This window comes from Lepidochelys olivacea (genome assembly GCF_965140295.1).
Source record: "Lepidochelys olivacea isolate rLepOli2 genome assembly, chromosome: 5".
In the NCBI taxonomy this organism is placed as follows: domain Eukaryota; kingdom Metazoa; phylum Chordata; order Testudines; family Cheloniidae; genus Lepidochelys; species Lepidochelys olivacea.
In genome coordinates, this window is record NC_140415.1 from 18,803,821 (window position 1) to 18,822,543 (window position 18,723).

Sequence of the window (18,723 nt, forward strand, 5' to 3'; positions counted from 1 at the left end):
CATTACTCCAGGGATTTGCTAATAAGTTTCTGTTTTGAAAAGAATTGATTAAACACAAGGATAGAGTAAAGCTATGAATTCTTCTTTGTATAGTTAAAGAGTGTTTCAGATGAAATACCCCTGAAGTTACCTCTTCAACAACCATGTGAATACACTTGAGATTAATGTTTAGGGATGGAAAAACTGGTTTGAATAAAAAAAAAAAATCGGCCCAAACTTTGCCAAAAATTTTAAGTGAACCAGAATTTTTAGATGTTCAAAAAAAATTAGTAAAGACTTTATTTTATTTTTAATTTTGACATATTTCTGTAGTTCTTAGATTTGAGTGGAACCAGATTTCGAAGTTTGAGTGTGTATCCAAAGTGAACTGAACTTCTAAAACTTTTGACATGTTTCAGAGTAGCAGCCGTGTTGGTCTGTATCCATAAAAAGAAAAGGAGGACTTGTGGCACCTTAGAGACTAACAAATTTATTAGAGCATAAGCTTTCGTGAGCTACAACTCACTTCAGATGCATACAGTGGAAAATATAGTAGGGAACACACAGAGAACATGAAACAATGGATGTTACCATACAGACTGTAACAAGAGTGATCAGGAAAGGTGTGCTATTACCAGCACTACCAAGAATGAAATCCATTACAAAAATCGAACTTGTGGAATAATTTCCTCTGTAAATATATTGTAAAACCTACTCAGTTTAAACAATACTGCTCTGCCAGGTTACTTCTGCCAGGTCTATGTCCTTGGCCTAACTGATGCAACACAAGAATTGGAACTTTGTTTATGAAAGACAGAAAGCTAATGTCATCTCGGATGAAAGAAGACATTTGGACTGACTGTCTCAGTCCATAAGACATAGGACATAACATCTACCCATCCAGTTCAAATTAAACTGGATTGACATTGACCAGACCTTGGATCTTTCATAGACAATGGGAAATAAACTGGGATATCTTAATCTAGCTCCTAGGGGATATATATCCATATAATAAAACTACCACCACAGTTGACATTAATTGGGAGCTGCAGGCATCAGGTCACTTATTTTAGATGCCTAAATGTAGATTTAAGTGCCTAATTTTAGGCATTCCATTTTCATTTAATCCATTATCTTAACCCACGGCTAAAACTGATTCTCCATATGTGTTACCTTTTTACCTATTGGCTTTCAGACATCACCAGTTCTCTGCATTGTTTGCATTGAAAACATGTACCAAAGAGCTTGGAATAAAGATAGTAATGTTCTTGTAAGGTTCTTTGGCTAGTTGCCACTAAATCAAATACTGTTCTGCATGGTTATAACTAATCTATTATGAAAACCCCGATTATAATCTTCATCTGAGGATCTCAAAGCATTCTAACAATCACTGATTGACTAGGTCTCACAAATCCACCATATGGTAAGTGAGTACTCTTTCAGCCATTTTACAGATGGATTAACTCAACAACACTAGCAAGTCAGTGGCAGAGCCAAGAATTAAACCTAGAACTCTTGAAACCAAATCCCCATGTTCTGATGACTAGATTATGCTTTCTCCCAGGTATGGATGGGTAAATCTCATCCTTTCCTCTCTGATCACAGGCAAACCAAAATAGGGTGTGAAGTTCAGTGCTCACAATTCCAAGTGTTCATCTGAACCTTATCCAAACCACTATAAGGTGCTGGGCTGAAAGTCTCATGAGAACTAACTTATTCCTGAATATTTCAGCCTTTTGTGAGACTCACAATCAAATTGCTAGAGTTGGTAACACAGCTATTCAACAAACTTTTCCAATTGTTGGGAAAACTCTGGTATTAGCTTTTAAATGGGTGCTGGTAGCTATGTTCAGTGCCTCTTAGATGCTTCATTTCATGTGTCTGGTAGCACCTTGTTTGCTGTGGAGAACACTGCACAAGTAAATCATGTCAATATACTATTTTCAGGCAGCATTTCTGATCTTTTTTCCAACATAGTGTTTCACTGTTCACTATATTTAATGACATTTATCACAGACTCTCATCTTTCATCCAATTATATCCTTGAGCTTGTTTTGTGTGCTGTTTGCTCACCTTCACAGCACACATCACTTACTTGCTACTACACTTTCTTTAAGGCCTTAGTAATTTGTACGAATATCTTTACAGCATTGGAACTAAGTCTTTATCTCTTTCTGTATTGAAAATGCATTCCTTACCTTGATGCTACCGAATTCTGCCTTTGGGTGTGTCTACACTATTAACTTTTGCTGATGCAATTACATTGGCATAAAGCTGCCACAGTTAGTACATCGTACATTGCGCCGATACTGTGCATAATCAGCAGGCGTGGTTGCTTTGATGCACAATGCAGTGCACCAGGGGTAGTTATCCCACTGTGCAACATACCACTGTCCAGTGCACTGTCTTTTGGGAAGTTTTGGCAATGCATGGTGGTGCAGAAATGAGTTGTGCAGGGGTGACTGATACTGCAGGGTCAAGTTCCCAACATGTGACATTCTCCACCGCATAATGCCGTCTCTATCCCATAATTTTTGTGTCTATTTTGAAAATCCCACAAACCCGCGAGGCACTTGTTGCTGTCCACCATTTCTGACAGAAGCACTATTGTCAAGAGCATCGCACGCACAGGACACACAATCCTCCACTATTTGCAGAGCCACAAGAAAAGCCGTGAGGAACATGATGATTTCCTGGAAGTCAGAGTGCTGTGGCCATAGCAAGAAAGAATTCAAGACTGTCCACAGAGCAATTGCAAATGCTGTTTCTGGGCCCAAGAAATGAGCACTGACTGATGGGATTGCATCGTAATGCAGGCTTGGGATTATGAACTTTTGCCTGCAGAACTTTTGGATGAGAAAGGCCACATTCCTGTGTTGAGCTTGCCCCAGCTCTTCACTGCAGGGGACCAGTATGAGAGCTGCACTGACAGTGAAGAAGACAGTGGAGACCACACTGTGGAAACTTGCAGTGCTGGATTTCTGCTGGTCAGTAAGAAATCATTTTGGAACCGGAAAATCCACTGTGGGAGCTGTTGTCATTCAAGCATGCAGGGCCATTAATTGTCTCCTACTACACAGGGCTTGTGACTCTCAGCAACATGCAGGACATAGTGGATGGTTCCTGAACTGTGGAGGAGCAATAGACAGCACACATATCTCTAGTTTGACGCCAGACCACCTTGCCCCAGAGTACATCAATAGAAAGGGCTACTTTTCTGTGGTTAGGTGTGTGGATCACCTGGGACATTTCACCACCATCCGTGGTGGCTGGTTAGGGAAGGTGCATGACATTCACATGTTTAAGAACACTGAACTGTTCAGAGACTCTCTTACCTGACCAGTGGATTACCATTGACGCTGTTGAGGTGCCAATTGTGAACCTGGAGAACCAGCCTATCCCTTACTCCCCAGGCTTATGAAGCTGTACACCGGCCACCTCAACAGCACCAAGGAAAGATGCAAGTACTGGCTCAGCAGGTGCAGAATGGCACTTGAATGTGCTTGTGGTAGATTGAAGGGATGCTGGCACTGTTTACTTACAAGATTAGATCTCAGTGACAAAAATGTCCCAATGGTTATAGCTGCCTGCTGTGTCCCACATAATCTCTGTGAAACAAAGGGAGAAGTTGCCACCATGGTGGAGGGGCAGAGATGGTGTATCTGTCTGCTGAGTTTGAACAGGCAGACACAAGGGCTAACAGAAGAGCTCAGTGTGGAGCTATACAGCCCCGGGAGACTTTGAAAGAGCACTTTAACAATAAGCCACGGTAATGCATTCAAGTGTACCATTCTCTGCGTGGCCCTGCAGTTTGGAGCTCTGTTACGAACTGTATGGCGCTTGGTGCACATCTATGAATATAACACTGATAATGCAACTATTAAAGTTGTGGTGCTTGCTGTACATTTATGATTATTACACTGTGTTTGTCACTGATTCCCTGAGTTGTGTCACAATGTACAATAACAACTAAGTGGGTGCTTTCACTACTGCTAGGCATTCTGTAGCATATGTTAAAAACTAACAAAGGCAAATTATTTTCCAAACAATAGACTTTTACTGAGTAACAAAAATACTTCAAAAAATCTGCGCCAGTTAAAAGCAAATACATTAAATCCTTGACAAATGTATGGAACAGAGCTTAAAGAAGGGGAAGGAATATTCATGTCCATTTTAGCTACACATACATCAACCATGACTCACAGGTCCGTGTATGTGAAGCTGTGGCTGTCCTTAATGTCCCCTGATGTGGAGTGATGAGGTAGGGATTTGGCCCCTGATGCCACATGGAATGTTGAGGTGGTGCAGGAAGGTGCTTATTTAAGTTCTCCATGGACCACAAAGGGAGACAAGGCCAGGATTGTTGAACCTGGAGGTCCGCAAGAGTCTGAAGTATCTGTGTTTGCTGCCAGAGAAGTCCCATAATGTCCTGGTGCATCTCCCACTCTGACTCCTGGGCCTTTCTCCTGTCCACTCTTTCCTTTTCAATTCAGCCTACAATAGTCATCCTTCCGGTCTGCTGTTCACCATCTGATGCCACACTGGCTTGCAGGATCTCACTGAACGAGTCATCCAAGTCCGCTTCTTTCCTCTCCTTAACTGGCTCTGGTGTTCCACGAGTGTGGAGGGGGAATCCCTCAAGGCCTCAACAACAGCAGCTACAGATAAAACACACAGAGGTGCCATTGTCAGTATATTCACAGGGGAAAGCAAAAGTTAAGATTCAGAACTCCCTTCTCGTGCTCCCTAAAGTTTTAAACAAGACAAGCTTAGTGACACTTCTGCTTTGGCGTGCTTGTGCACAGCATCACTCACAGCTTCAGCCATAGTGAGTATGGCCCACCAGGGAGGAAGAAATGAGGAGGGAATTGCTCAGTTGCATGCAACTTTGAGTACAGGGTGATGGGACTGAATACTGGCACAATTTTATGGGGGCTGTGGTGTTTTTAGCTAACTGCTCACTCCTGGGGGTAACAAAGGTACAATGAGGTACCACAGCTCCTGGTGGCGTGCTGAACTGCTCTGGCCCATATGCTGCTAGCCAGTTTACTGCAATGCTCACGGCTAAAATTGTTGCCAACTGGCATGGGAGGGTGTTCTACTACAGTGGAAGAAATAAGGCTCCATTCCTAGAAACCTGCAGGAGAGGATTGCACAATATCTCCATGGAAGTTTCATTTAGATCTCTCAGGAGGATTCAAGGGACATCCCTGTGTACAAAAACAAACTGCTCCACGTGGCCCCACTGCCTAACTCTACAGGGGGAATGAAAAACAGATAACAACTCCACTTTTCTTTGTTGTACCGACACCTCTTCTAGCATCAGTAAATTAATGAAAAGTCAATAGGTGTGTCCTGCTAAATTGGGGGTACCATCTCTGTAATGGGAAATAAATGTACACACTTACCTAAGTTCCTTTCTCTGCATCAGGCTCATTCATGTTTGATGTCTGGAATGCACTGTATTGCAGTGCAGTCTGAAACAGGTCCTGGCTCACAGCATAGCTGGACCCCTTGGTCATATGTCCCCCATTCTCCTCCACCTCCTCCTTCTCCTCACTAGGGTCTGTGACTTGAGAGGTATCCATAGTGCTGTGGGGGTGGGATAGGGTCTCTGCCAAGTATGGCATGCAGCTCTTTGTAAAAGTTCTGCTGTTCAGGCCCGTATCAACTGTTGGCCTCCCTGGCCTTGTGATATGCCTGTTGCAGTTCCATCACTTTCATGTGCCGCTGCTATTGATCCCTGTTGTATCCCTGCTCATGCATCCCTCATGCAATCTGTTTGTAGAGGTCCACATTTCCATGGCTAGTCCAGAGGTGTGCTTGCACAGCATCTTCTCCCCACACACCCATGAGATCCAATACCTCCTGTCAGCTCCAAGTTGGAACACATCTGAAGTGTATAGCCAGCCTGGTCAGCTGCACACAGCAGTGGAGAGCTGTTAGGTGTGCTCACCATGCTGGACAATCAGGAAAAGGCCTTTCTAAAACTTGCAGGGCTTTACGAGAGGGTCAGGGGAGGGAGTGAGCTTTCCATTCTTCATGATCCCTGGGCAGTGAAATTTACAATTGTGGCCAGTGTGGTCAGTGTTGTGGAACAGCTGCTGGAGGACTGTTAGGATTGACATAGGTAGTGCACTGTCCACATTTGCACTGCATTGACCTCAATACATCAACCATTGCTCAGCACCACTCTGGGAGGTGGTGTTACCATGATGGTGTAATGGAGATCTTACATCAATGGGAGACAAATCTAAGTGTAGACACATGCACAACTAGGTTGATGCAAGGAGGCTTACGTCAACCTATCTTTGTAATGTAGGCCAGGCCTTAGTCTCAACTCCTACATTTTTCTATCTATACTATATAGCTACACTTTGTTTCTCTTCAGCATTGTGGCCAGAGGAACCCTATGTATTACTCATGTGCTAAATACAGGCATTGAACTGAATCAAGAATTATATTTTTGTCAGGCTGCAATAGAATTCCTACATGTGAGTGCCCAAATACAGTCAGCAGCATGAGGGGAATCAGAAAATCTGCATTATTTATTTTATGTATAGTTGAACAAGGATTCATTTTTACTCTCTGTGAATTTCTGATGAATCTGAGTTTTCTGTATCTTAGTTTTCAGCCTTTTTATCCCAATGAAGTCAGTGTGTTACATTTAGGCACCCAGTTATCTTTGCTGCTTGCATCATTATTCCATCTACTATAAGGCAAAGGTATGCATACGTACACATGGCTAGCCTGTGATGAAGAGGAGAGGAGAAAATATCTCCTTGTTCAACCCTTAACCAGTTATCCATGTTGTCACTAGAGATTGATCCTGAGCCAGAGCTTCTACAGCCTGAGGTAAAAGACGAGTTCCTCTAGCTGAGAGCAGTAGCAGAGTAAGATCTGCTGTGGGTCAGGCACAGATAGGGATGTGTAACAAATGCTGAAAGGTGGGTTGCATATACAGATGGAATATGGAGAATAATAGTGAACGATTGAAGTGGATAGAACTTTTCCATTCTCCTGTTCCAATTATATTTTGCTGACACCACAATCTTCACTCAGAAATGTCTGCCATACATTTTGAACCAAAGTTGCAACCATTACTCCAACTGTTCTCTTCATAGGATCACATTGTTTAACCAAATGGTATTCCATTGAAATGGCAGGTGCAGGTCAACGTGGCTGAAGCTAATGGGAACTGGGGAGAGTTGAATGAAGATCTTGGCTGTGATCCTTGTCCTGTAAGTAAAGAAAAGTCCAGTCTTTAGTGAATATTGTTCCAGAATTCTTTTAATCTCAGTCCTTTGTTAACAGCAGACAGGGTTGTTAATGATCTTATTATAATCACAAAACCAAACTTCCTGTCAAAGCTGCATATTTTTGAAGGTATAGCTAAATGTTACCAGCTGTCAGTTCATTTTATCAAGACAATGCTGATAAAAATGGCCTTTTACATACCGAAATTTAATTATTTTTCATTAGAATTATAGATTCAAACTCTATCTCAACAAGTTCGATATTTTACTTTGCAATTGAACCCAACTGTTTTTGTGGTATTTTTTAGCACACTACAAAAGACTTGCTTCATTATTGCAGCAACAAAAGATAGTTCATTAGCAGAGTTATCTAAAATCCTGTTACTAATGCAGAAAATTGTCTTACACAGCTATTCTTAGATTTTCAGGAATACAGACCACTGGGAAAATTGGGCTTCCACTGACAGTTTTCAAATTTTTGAGATATTTTAGACTTAATTCAGTTGATCTCTGAACTCTGACAGCTCAGCTCAAAATTACAAAAATTAAAAAAAAACGTTCAGGCTTTGACAAGGCTATTTCTTGTAGAAAACTTTTGTGCAGTTATCAGCTGAGATTTTCAAAATAGTCTAGGGAATTTAGATGCATCCTTCTCATTAATTTTAATGGATTACATGTTTCTAAGTCCCCTAGACTGTTTTGAAAAATATCTCCTCACAAGCCTAAAAATATGCCCACTGTCTTCTTTATTCTGCATGACAAAAGTTGATCAACTTTAGTCATAGCAGGTGTAATAGGGAAGGGTAACCATTCCACAAGTATCCCATAATTTCAAAAGGTACCATTTTACCTTTCTCATTAAGTAGTAGAAGAAATGATGCTGTTTCATGCAATAAGCAAGCCGTTTTTGTAAAGCCAGTCAAACCCCATCAATTTTTAGAAATTGTGTTTTAGCCTACAGTTTCCCATACAAATGATGTTACAGTAAGAATATTTCTTACCAGGCTACCATGTCTTGAGGCACCCAGTGATATAAGGAATTGTAGGTCTGCTCAGGCTAATTCTTCTTCTTCTTCTTCTTCTTCTTCTTTTTCAGTTCAGTTATCCTATTGGCTGACTGCAAATAGGCCATTTGAAAGTGTGCCTGAGAGTGGGAGGGGACATGTGCCAGGGAAGCTATCTATTATCAAGCACAATTTATACACAATTAGCCCAATAGTGAGGGGGGAAGAAGGATGAGCCAATGGTTAGAATGTTTTCTTGGGACCCGAGACACCTGAGTTGAATTCCCTGATCCACAGCAGACTTCCTATATAACACTGGGCCAGTCACTTAGTCTACCTGTGCCTCAGTTCCCCATCTGTAGTGCGATAACATTACATTTAAGACTGTGAGATGCTCAGATACTGTGGTGATGGGAACCATATAGATAAATGTGTAATAAAGACTCAGTGGACCAACATGAAGGTGTGGGTATTAGTGGAGGGTGTGACAGGTTACCCCCTCATTCCAGGGTGCCACCTGATGTCCTGGGGTCCCACTGAGCCCACCTGTTCCACCAGCCTGGGCTCCCTCACCTTGTCCTGCTGTGCCAGGCCCACAAGCCTCCTCCAGCACACACACAGAGGTAGGGCCACACCCAGCTGCAAAAGGACACAGACACTGAGATCAGCTCTGTGTGGGATGACTCAGCTCAGGGATTGCCCAGCACTCAAGTGCACACCTGCTCTGGAGTTGTAAACCCAAAATTGTATTGCCTTGTGCTGCATAGAAATCTATACAGCTCCCTCCCTCAATGTAGAGGAAGATATGCACAGCTCCCCCCCCCACTTGTCATATTGTGTCATAACAATAACACTATGAAGAATATGGGGTGTAGGGTCACAGTGGGTACCTTAGCAAGTGATTTAATTTCTCTGTGCCTTTCTTTTCTCTCCCTCCCTTTGTCTTGTTAGACTGTAATCTTTTCAGGAAAGGGACTGTCTTTTACTATGTATCTGCACAGCACCTAGTACAATGGGGGTGGTCTCATTTAGGTCTCTAGGTGCTACGTAATACACATTAATAAATAATAATAATAATAAGTTAAGACTATATCATTTTCCTTCTAAACTTAACTCATCTAACTAACTTGACCATGACTAACCTGAGAAAGCCTTCAACACTTTTGAGTATATTTATTTGTTCATATCACACTGTACGTGACTTACAAAGAAACAAAAAAAAAAAAAAAGACTTGGAGAGCCATAGAAAGCAGCCTAAGAAAGAAAAGGATGAAAATATATAGGATCCCTTATAGATTTAAAAGATGAGAGAATTTATAGAAGCTGATGTGGTCAAAAAATTCAAGAATAGCCTAGGACTAAAAGAGCATTGGTGTGGCGGGACAGAATTAAAATGAACAGGCAGACATGTGAGGGTACTTCGGTGATACTAGTTCCTTCTCAGCACTAAATTCTCATGTGGGCTAAAAAAGAATGAACCATATGGAAGGCTCCAATATTACTAAAGATGGGCCTCTTGACATATGCTTTCTGCCTAGGTCTGCAGTGCTAATATAATCCAGGTTTATATTTGAAATATACGGTCTGCAGATCTGAGAAATAAAAATCATGTAGTTGATATGGATCTGGAAATATGGGACCAAATCCTGTTCTCAGTTACACCACTGAGGTAAAATCTAGATTTTTCTAGATTATTTACAGTTACTCTCAATTTACACTGCTGCAACCCCAAACAGAATTTGGCCAATGAAAACTTAACAATTAAAAATAGAAGAGATTCTTTTCATTAATGCTAATGAATTAATAGGAATTGAAATCATCAGCCAATAAAAGCACCAGAAAAAAGATTAAATATTGAAGAGGTACTTTAAATCAGGGTGGGTTTTTTGATGGTGGTTGTTGTTGAAAGTCAAACAATTTGGTTCCATTCCAATAATAATGTTTAAATACAGAGGTATTACATTCAGCTACAGTACCCTGACTGCAGTCACCAGAACCTTCTATAACTTCACTGCTTAATCCTTATTCAAGAGATATAAATGAATATTTTGTCACTTATGGTGCTTTCCTCTAATCCCAGTCTTCCTTTGAATACATACAGTCTGTCCCATTACAATGCAAACCTTCCTGGATGACGTACTGAAAAATGAGCCAAATTCATGTCAAAAGAGTTGTGACAGCCTCACTTTGGGGAATGACCTTAGTAGGCACTGCCTTAAAGAGAAAACATAATTTTGTTTAGAATGCTGGTCAGGTTGAAGGAAGTGTGAACTTGTTAGAATGAAGTCTGAACCGCAGTTTATGCCTTAATCTGAAACAAGTACCATTTTTTAGGTAGAAACAGGTCAGCAAATTTTTGGACCCTGTTTTCAAAAACAGAATTTTTACACCCAGAATTTATATCCCAAATGGCCAGCACAATCTTATAAGTGCAACTATTTACCAGGGCAAATGAAGACACAAAAGACTTCTAACAACCTGATTGTGCATGCAGATCAGGTACTTAGAGATCTACAGCTGATGCCCTCATTTGCACTTGCAAATAATTGCATATGCAAAATTGCTGTTGAGAAAGGATTCTGGGTTAAATTTTCTTTTAAAAAATCACATCCTTTTTTCAAATCTCTGTGCACCTCTGCATGCCCTCTTTTTCAGGACAGGAAATATTAAAATAATGTCACAGAGCCTATTGTATTAACCCAGATGAATTCAGCAAGTGATTAGCAATTCCCTAGAAACCCTATTCTCACAAGCTTCCCAGACTGATTTCCAGAACAGAAAGTTTTGGATAAGAATCTGTACTTTGGGATGCTTGTCCAGAGTGAACTGAGCCACTTGAAGTTCAGCATAACTACATAAGCCTCCTTGCTGTTGCAAGCAATTTCAGCTCTGGATCACGGTAGTTTCAGCAAACTCTCACTTGCCCATTGCCTGATTACAGCAAGGCAATCTGTCTTCTGGGCTCTTTTTTGTGACTATGCCCCCAATCAGTCAGGGCACTGGGGAAGGCAGTAAGCACAGGTGGAATCCACATAGGCAATCTCTCTTTTATTCATGTGTCCTATATTCAAAGGCAATGAACACAACTGGTGCAAACTCTTGTTCCGTTTATTTGCCTCAAGCTATTTACCTGATGAGAATGCTCCACTATATTTTTTAATCTTTCTCCCAACAGTACTGTTTTAGATACTTGTTAAGCAAAATGTCATTGCACATTACAATTTATGTCACCTAGATTCCTATATGTTTGAGTTTATCCCCTAGAGCCATGTTCGGGAATGTCCTTGTATAAGCTTGGTATTCTTATACAGAGCCAGATGCTGTGTCTTTTCTGTGATGCTGCAGCTTTTGCTGACAAACGTGTCCGGCACAGGACCTATCCCTGACACTTTCTCCTCGCCCTGTGATAACACGTCTGCTTGGTATCCTCAAGTGCTTGTGAAACCCTTTTCTCCTCCTCTTGCACTGCTTGAATATTCTGATTTAGCATAAAATGACAGCCAGAACGATGAAGTGTAAAGAGACACGGTGTATGAATGCAATAGCACTTTCACCAATAAGGGAATTGAAACAGTGTTAGCTTTACTCACTGTCCTGATGAAACTGGTGCAATTCATATTCATGGACGTTGGGGACCAGGACATCATACGTGTTTAACCAGCTGTGAATGCTGAATGCAATAATTTCAAGATAGCTAGAAAGGGCATCATTTTGCCAACTAAAAACCTGTTCTTTATTCAGGACCTGATCATACTGTCTAGCAGTCCTGCTCCCATTCCGAAAGGACTGTGTTTGGCTTTGGGGAGGGGAGGAGTAGGGAGGTGTTGGTATTTTCCATTGAGACATGCCAGAGGGATCCATTCTGCAGGTCCAAAGGGTCATGTGATGGAAGGGGGAGAGTCAGGAGTGGCCTAGGTGGCCACAAAGAAAAATGCATGTTGTTTCCCACCCATCAGCCTTGTGAACAAAAAGACAATACAGCAATAGGCTGAATAAGAAGTCTGTGCTGCCCTTCCATGTTGGCAAGTCCTCTTAAAAGGCATTTTTGGGGCAACCACTGGCTGCAGGATCGCTACAGGCAGCATGGCTATATGGAATGTCAGCACAGCTACCTCTTGTCTCTGCTTAAACTTCTACCAGAGACTTGGAGCCAGTGTGGAGTGGGAGCCAGTGTGGAGCCACTCAGTGGGAATGGCCCTAGACTTCAACTGATCTCCTATAATCCAATTGTGGGGTTTGGAGAATGGCCTCAGGACCTTTTCAATAGGGCACCGAGGGAGACAAATGCTGCTTCTTGCACCAGAAAGAGTGGGCAGAAAACCACAAGGAGACTCACACAGAGATGTTCTCTGCTTCAGCCCCCTCCCTGGAATTTTTTTGCAGGCGTAGGCAACTGAGCCTTTTAGTTAGTCAAACTATGGGTATGTCTACACTATCAACTGTATATATGTCCCTGAGTGGGCTTGTGCCAGAACCCTCCTGTGATCCTCACTTAAACCCCTGAAACATGTCTCAAGGAGAGTAGAGGGCGAGTAAGCTAGCATGCCTGAGGGGTGTGGGTAAGTCCATGCCTTAGCTGTGGCATGCCCACATACCCAAGCCAGTCTGCAGTGTGAACGGGGGTAACAGGAATGTACTCTCAAGTTTCAATAGTCCTCCATCCCCATCACCACAACGTACTGAACCTTTGTAAGAAGGTCAAAGATTCCAACAGTTGGTCCAGGAGGGCTCATCGTGAATGCCCCTTCTACAAGGAGCTTGACTGGTGCTATCAAGGTCCCAATACACAACTTGGAGTGGCTTATGATCCCTTCCTCAGCCCCACCTACCTCATTGTCCAACAGGACACTGATCAGGGCACATGGACAAGGAGGCAGCAGGAACCATAGAGGGTGCCCCAGACCTGGAGGAGGAGAAGCATGTTATTCTACTCCTTTATCCAGAGGAGCAAGTTGAAGAAGCCCCCCCCCACCCCCATTACAAACCTGAGGAGAACCCTACACTGCAGCAGGAACTCAAGGCTGGTAAATTACAATGGTCTCCCAACCTCCCCCCCACCAATATCTCCTCTTGTGCTGGAGCTAAATTCCTGATCTTAAGATCCAGGGTATTTGAAGTACTGTACTCTGACTTTTCTTCCCTGGATAGTATGCCATGCAATGCTGAAGCCAGTACTTTGTCAAGCTCCATCTTCTTACCAGACTCCTGCAGATTTCCTTCCTCCATCTGGCCCTTTTACTGCTCCACCCTGAAATGGTTCTCCAGGGAGACAGTTATAAATCAACGACTTTATTTATTTCTGTGAACCGCAGCATTACATAACTAAAGATATTTTTTCCAAAAGCTTTATAAAAGAAAAAAACAACCAGTGTGCCCATGTCTGCACATTTTTCAGCAGGCAGTCAGGTAGTGTTGATTCCGAGGCTGCACAGACAGGGGGCAGGGGTTTTGAATGATCCTACTTGGGGGTAGTGAATTTAGTTGTAGAAAACCTAGTTGGTTGTTTAAGGAAAAGTTAGTCTTTTTTCTCCCTTTAAAGATCACACAGTTTCAGGTCTTCTCCCACACCTCTGATCAACCTGTCTCTTTCCAAACAAGAGCCACATAGAACAGGGGATGGAGTGGGAGAGGGAAGGTCCCAGATGAGGAAGGGAACAGAATGCTGTTGTAGAAAACCTACAAGTGGTTGTCCAAGGAAAAGTTAGCTACAGCAGTCTTTTCTCCCTTGGAAGATTATGAAGTCTTTCTCTGTCCCTTTGCCTTCACAGAGCCATGTTACACAAGCCAGCGGTAGCAGGGGTGGGAGAAAGATCCAGTCTGGCATTAGGATAAAAACAGTGTCCCTTTCCAGTTGTCTACGGTGAGGGTTGCGATGCTCAGCTGAATCTTCAGAAAACCTAATGAAGCTGCAGCATGTCCCTTTCTTTCCCTGTCCATAAGTAGGCACAGGTATTCCTGGTAAACCCAGAGGTGGTGGTGGTTTGTGGTTCAGATCTCCTTCTGCATGAAATTTCCATATGGTAGCTGACAATATAGTCAATTTCCATTTGAACTATCTCCCAATCGTGCAAGCATATTTCAGAAAATTTCTATTACAGCAAAACTCCACCTGGTTCTTCAGGTTCACCCACAGTACAAATGTGCCTTGTCTACCTTCAGAGCTGACCAAACCACTCCATTCAGCCATATGCAGTGGGGTGACCTTTAGCAGAAACATCTTTCTGGCACAGATTATCGGATCTCCTTTGCAGATGTGGTAAGCCACTTCTCTTTTCAGTTCTGGTATTTTGAAAATCGCTATGTTCTCCAGGTTCCCAAGGGAGAAGCTAATTGAATGGGGGACCAAAAGAGTGCAGCGTCTGCCTGCTGCCAAGACCCCAGAACCAGCTCATCAGTCACAACCTGTGTGACATGTGTAAAGTGAACTGATAACTAGGGGCAGGTTTCACTCCTTCAGGAGAGCTGAACCAGAAGGGAAATGTCTAAGTGGTAGTTAAGAGCTCAGGAAGATGGATTTGGGGGGACTTGGGACCAGAAGGGCTAGTGGGGAAATGCTGCAAGGAGTTAACGGGGCAGGGGGAAGCCAGGCTGGAGACCTTATGCTTGTAAGCTAGCTACTGGTGTCAGAGCTTTAAGCCACAACAACATTAAGGCACTCAGAGTTACAGTAGACAGGTGGTGACAGAACCCTTCCTTGTCTGGGTGATCCCCAAATCCATCTCCCCAATTTCTTAACTACCAGACACTCAGACTTTTCCCTTCTGGTTCATCACCTCTGAAGTAATGAAACCTGCACCCCAGCTATCAGTTCATTTTGACACACCCACATTCCACCCAGTTTGCACATCAGAGACCTGGCTGAGGTAAAAATAAACAAGAAGTTTATTTAATAGAAAATCATAGATTCAGAGATGAAATATTAAGGAAGAGCAAACACATACAATATACACAGAAAATAAACATAAAGATCCAATCACAGGCTTTACACTTCTGTGTTGGCTAAATTCACTTTTTAATACAAGATCCCTATTGCCTCTGAACAATTTTCCAGCATGCCTTCTGCCCCAGAAGGGATCCAGTGTTTCGCTGGACAGCACTCTGCTTAGATGCTGGCCCCTGGTTTCTTGATCGACTTCTCTTCAAACCCTCTTCCCTTTTAAGAGTTTGCAAGGGTTTTTTTTCCCTTTCTCTCAGGTCTGGTCGACACTACAGACCTATATCAGTATAACTAGGTCACTCAGGGGTGTGAAAAATCCACACTCCTGAGTGACATAGTTGTACCGATCTAACCCGTCGTGTAGAGAGCACTATGTCGGCGTGAGAATACCACGTCTTGGGGGTGTGGATTAACTACGCCAATGGGACAGCTCTCTCCCGTCGGCTTGGAGTGTCTTCATTAAACCGCTACAGTGACGCAGCTGAGTCGGGGCAACTGCACCAGTGCAGCATTTTAAGTGTCGACTTGCCCTAAGACTATCGTAATTCATGGTTACACAGAGCAGGGAAAACTCTCTTCTTCCTTAGTTTTCCAGTACTGGGGTTTTCTTTTCCATTTCATTGTCTTCCATTAACTTTAATGGTCCACTGTTGTCTTTCCCTAGGTTGTACAATGCTAAGTGCTTGCAGTTAGTTTTGTGTAAACAATTAGCGGAGGAGGTGACCCTCCCTGACTGGTTACTTGACCCTCCTGGTATAGATGATGCTGCAGTTGCATCTTAGGCTATGTCTACATTTTAGTTGGTAAAACTTTTGTGAGTCAAGGATGTGAAAACATAATTTTCACTGACAGAAGCGCCAGTGTGGACCGTGCTATGTTGGCGGGAGATGTTCTCCTGCCAACATCACCACCACTGCTCATGGGGGGTGGTTTAATTATGCCACCGAGAGAGCTCTCTCCCATCAGCATAGAGCAACTACATGGGAGACCTTAGAAGAGCAGCACAATGCAGCACCAACATGCTTTCAGCCTACCTTGAGAGCACTCCACGGCCATTCTGCAGCCACTCAGTTTGTCACTGAATTCCCTTTTTACAGCGTCATTGATATGGGGGCATGGTTTCATGAGCCAAGTGAGGAGTAAGTATGCAAGGTCACCCAAAATACAGTTGGCACAGACCCACACCATAGAGATCCATATTGTTTCTAGGGAACAAAGTCCCTCCTTCCCCCTTCAAGTACTATCCTGATCTCCCTAGCAGCCTGGCATCATGAACCTTTCCAATGTTTCCCACATTGCGATCCATGAATCTGCATCTTTGGTCCACTAAGCCTTGCAGAACAATAATCTTTTTGGTTCACATACTAGATTGCCCCTTTTGGTGAGCAAAATATTGGGATGCAGGTACCATCGATGACCCCTGCACAGTTTGGAAACCTCATCATCTGAAATCCAGCTATTATATCTGAAACTTTTCTTATGGCAACTACCCATGGATAGATCACAATGTTAACTGCCTTGCAAATCTGCACAACCATGGACCTGACAGTGGCTTTTCAGCCTCAAAGTGGTTTGCAATGGATCAATAGCTGTCTGGTGTTGCCAACTTCCACAGAGCAATAGACACCTTCTTCTGCACCAATATGACTTCCCTGTATTGAGTGTTCTGGTGTTGAAGGATTGGTTCATGCTCCATGAAGGTCTGTTTCCTCATTTGGAAGTTCTGAAGCCACTGCTGGTCATCTCAGGTGTCCAAAACAATGTGATCCCGCCATACTGTGCTGGTTCGCCTACACCAAAGGCGACAGTCAACCAAAGGGCACACCGTAAAAATACCAGCATTTGCTATACCGGTACAGTGTGAGCTGAATGAATTGTCATGTAATTCATCCTTGCTGTGTCAGAAAATGCTGCCCAAATTCCATCCAACATCTTGACAAGCGTCTACGCCACTACATAACCTTTTGTCCAGCATAAAGGAGCAGGAGCAGAACTGGAACCAGATCATCATCCAGTTGCTCCATGTTTTCCATCCAGTTTTGCAGAGATAATAGTGAGGCATGACATGATCAGGAACTAGCATGGGCAAATGTGTGAAAGCAGGGAATAGTACCAACAAAGCACAACAAAGAAGTTTGTTCCTTCAGTGTCTCCCTGTGATGCACAGAATCATGAGATACCACGCCTTAAATGGTAGCACTAACATTGTGTACCTACAGAGGCAGCACAGATGCGAGTATACACATGTACATGGCATTGTACCCGTGTCTAGTATGGCATAGGTGGACTCTCGGCATAAGTAAGGGGAGCACGTGCGAGCATGAACACAATCCAGTATTCAGGTGTGTGCGCCAGTGTAGACATAGCCTAAGAACTTGACAAAGGAGGAGGGAGAAATATTTTAATGATATTCAGGGTGACCTTCAGGCAGAGCTCGCTAAGAAGACCCTGCAGTAAGACCACTTTTCTGCTGAATAGGTTGAAAGAGTGATCACTGCCTCGGAAATAAAGTCTAGGACAGTAAAGCAGATGGCATGCATCATTAGGAAACACAATATCCCAGTAAATGATATGTGCTAAAGACAATTGGAGAGAAAAAGTTGAAGCACCAATTTCAGTGAAGTCCTTTTTTCCTTAAACACATATTACAGCCATGGTTCTGAAACTGTGACCAGGTTTTTTATTCTAATTATTTAGGAACTGTGCAGGCTGTTTCTTGGGGTATGTTTAGAAACAATGATTTAGGTTGGGATTTTCGAAGGAGTTGAAGACCCAACTCCTGTTGAAATTCAGTGTGGTTTGGGTGCGTAGTTCTTCTAGGTTCCTTTAAAAATCCTAGTCTTAAAAATGAAATAGGGAGCATTGCATTGAAACTAAACCTTTGTTTCCTTACAATTATAGGACGAAGCTGTAAATCCATAGATCTGTCTTGCTCAGTTATGAGAATGTGATTTAGTTCCCACGCTTCAGTCATACCAACCAGGAAATGTACCCTGTGGCCCTGAGGGAAAGTGTTAATTGAATTGACATAACCAACCATTTTCTACTGATTCTGCCGTCACATGTACAGCTTTTCATTATGATCCACTGAAGAGTCCCAGTGCAAGATGGGGCCCATCTGCTATTAGCTGGTAACAACTAGAATTGATCAAACAGTACTAAATAAATAAAAAAAAATTTGCAAATATTTTCACAAATAAAAGCCAAAAAAACCCCAGTCTGTTGTGATTCATAGTGTCACATTATTTCTTATTCACAAGAACATAGACAACGCCTGGTTCTCTGGGTTCTTAGCACAAATACTATTCATCCATGAATTCATACTGAAAGTGCCTTATTAAATATTTGTTACTTGTTTTCATGTTTAAAAAGTTTCAATCATTCAAAGAAAGAACAAAAATGATAATGTGACTTAAGTGACCAACCACACAACAAGAATAACCAATGGAAAGCAGTCAAAGTGAGCAGTTTGCAAATAGCCCATATCTGGAAGAATCAATCCTTGAAGCTATTAAATACACCCTTTGAAACAGTGAATGTGTTCAAA

At 42.6% G+C, this 18,723-nt stretch overlaps 1 long non-coding RNA gene across 1 annotated transcript in view; it reads left to right on the forward strand.

Moving 5' to 3' along the window:
- Positions 1-18,399, forward strand: part of LOC311521361 — a 45,300-nt gene extending 26,901 nt beyond the window's left edge. Inside the window, exons 2-3 of the long non-coding RNA XR_014711866.1 lie at positions 7,146-7,220; positions 18,078-18,399. This is a non-coding gene — a long non-coding RNA (uncharacterized lncRNA). The remainder of the gene's footprint in view (positions 1-7,145; positions 7,221-18,077) is intronic.
- The last annotated feature ends 324 nt before the right edge of the window (positions 18,400-18,723 follow it).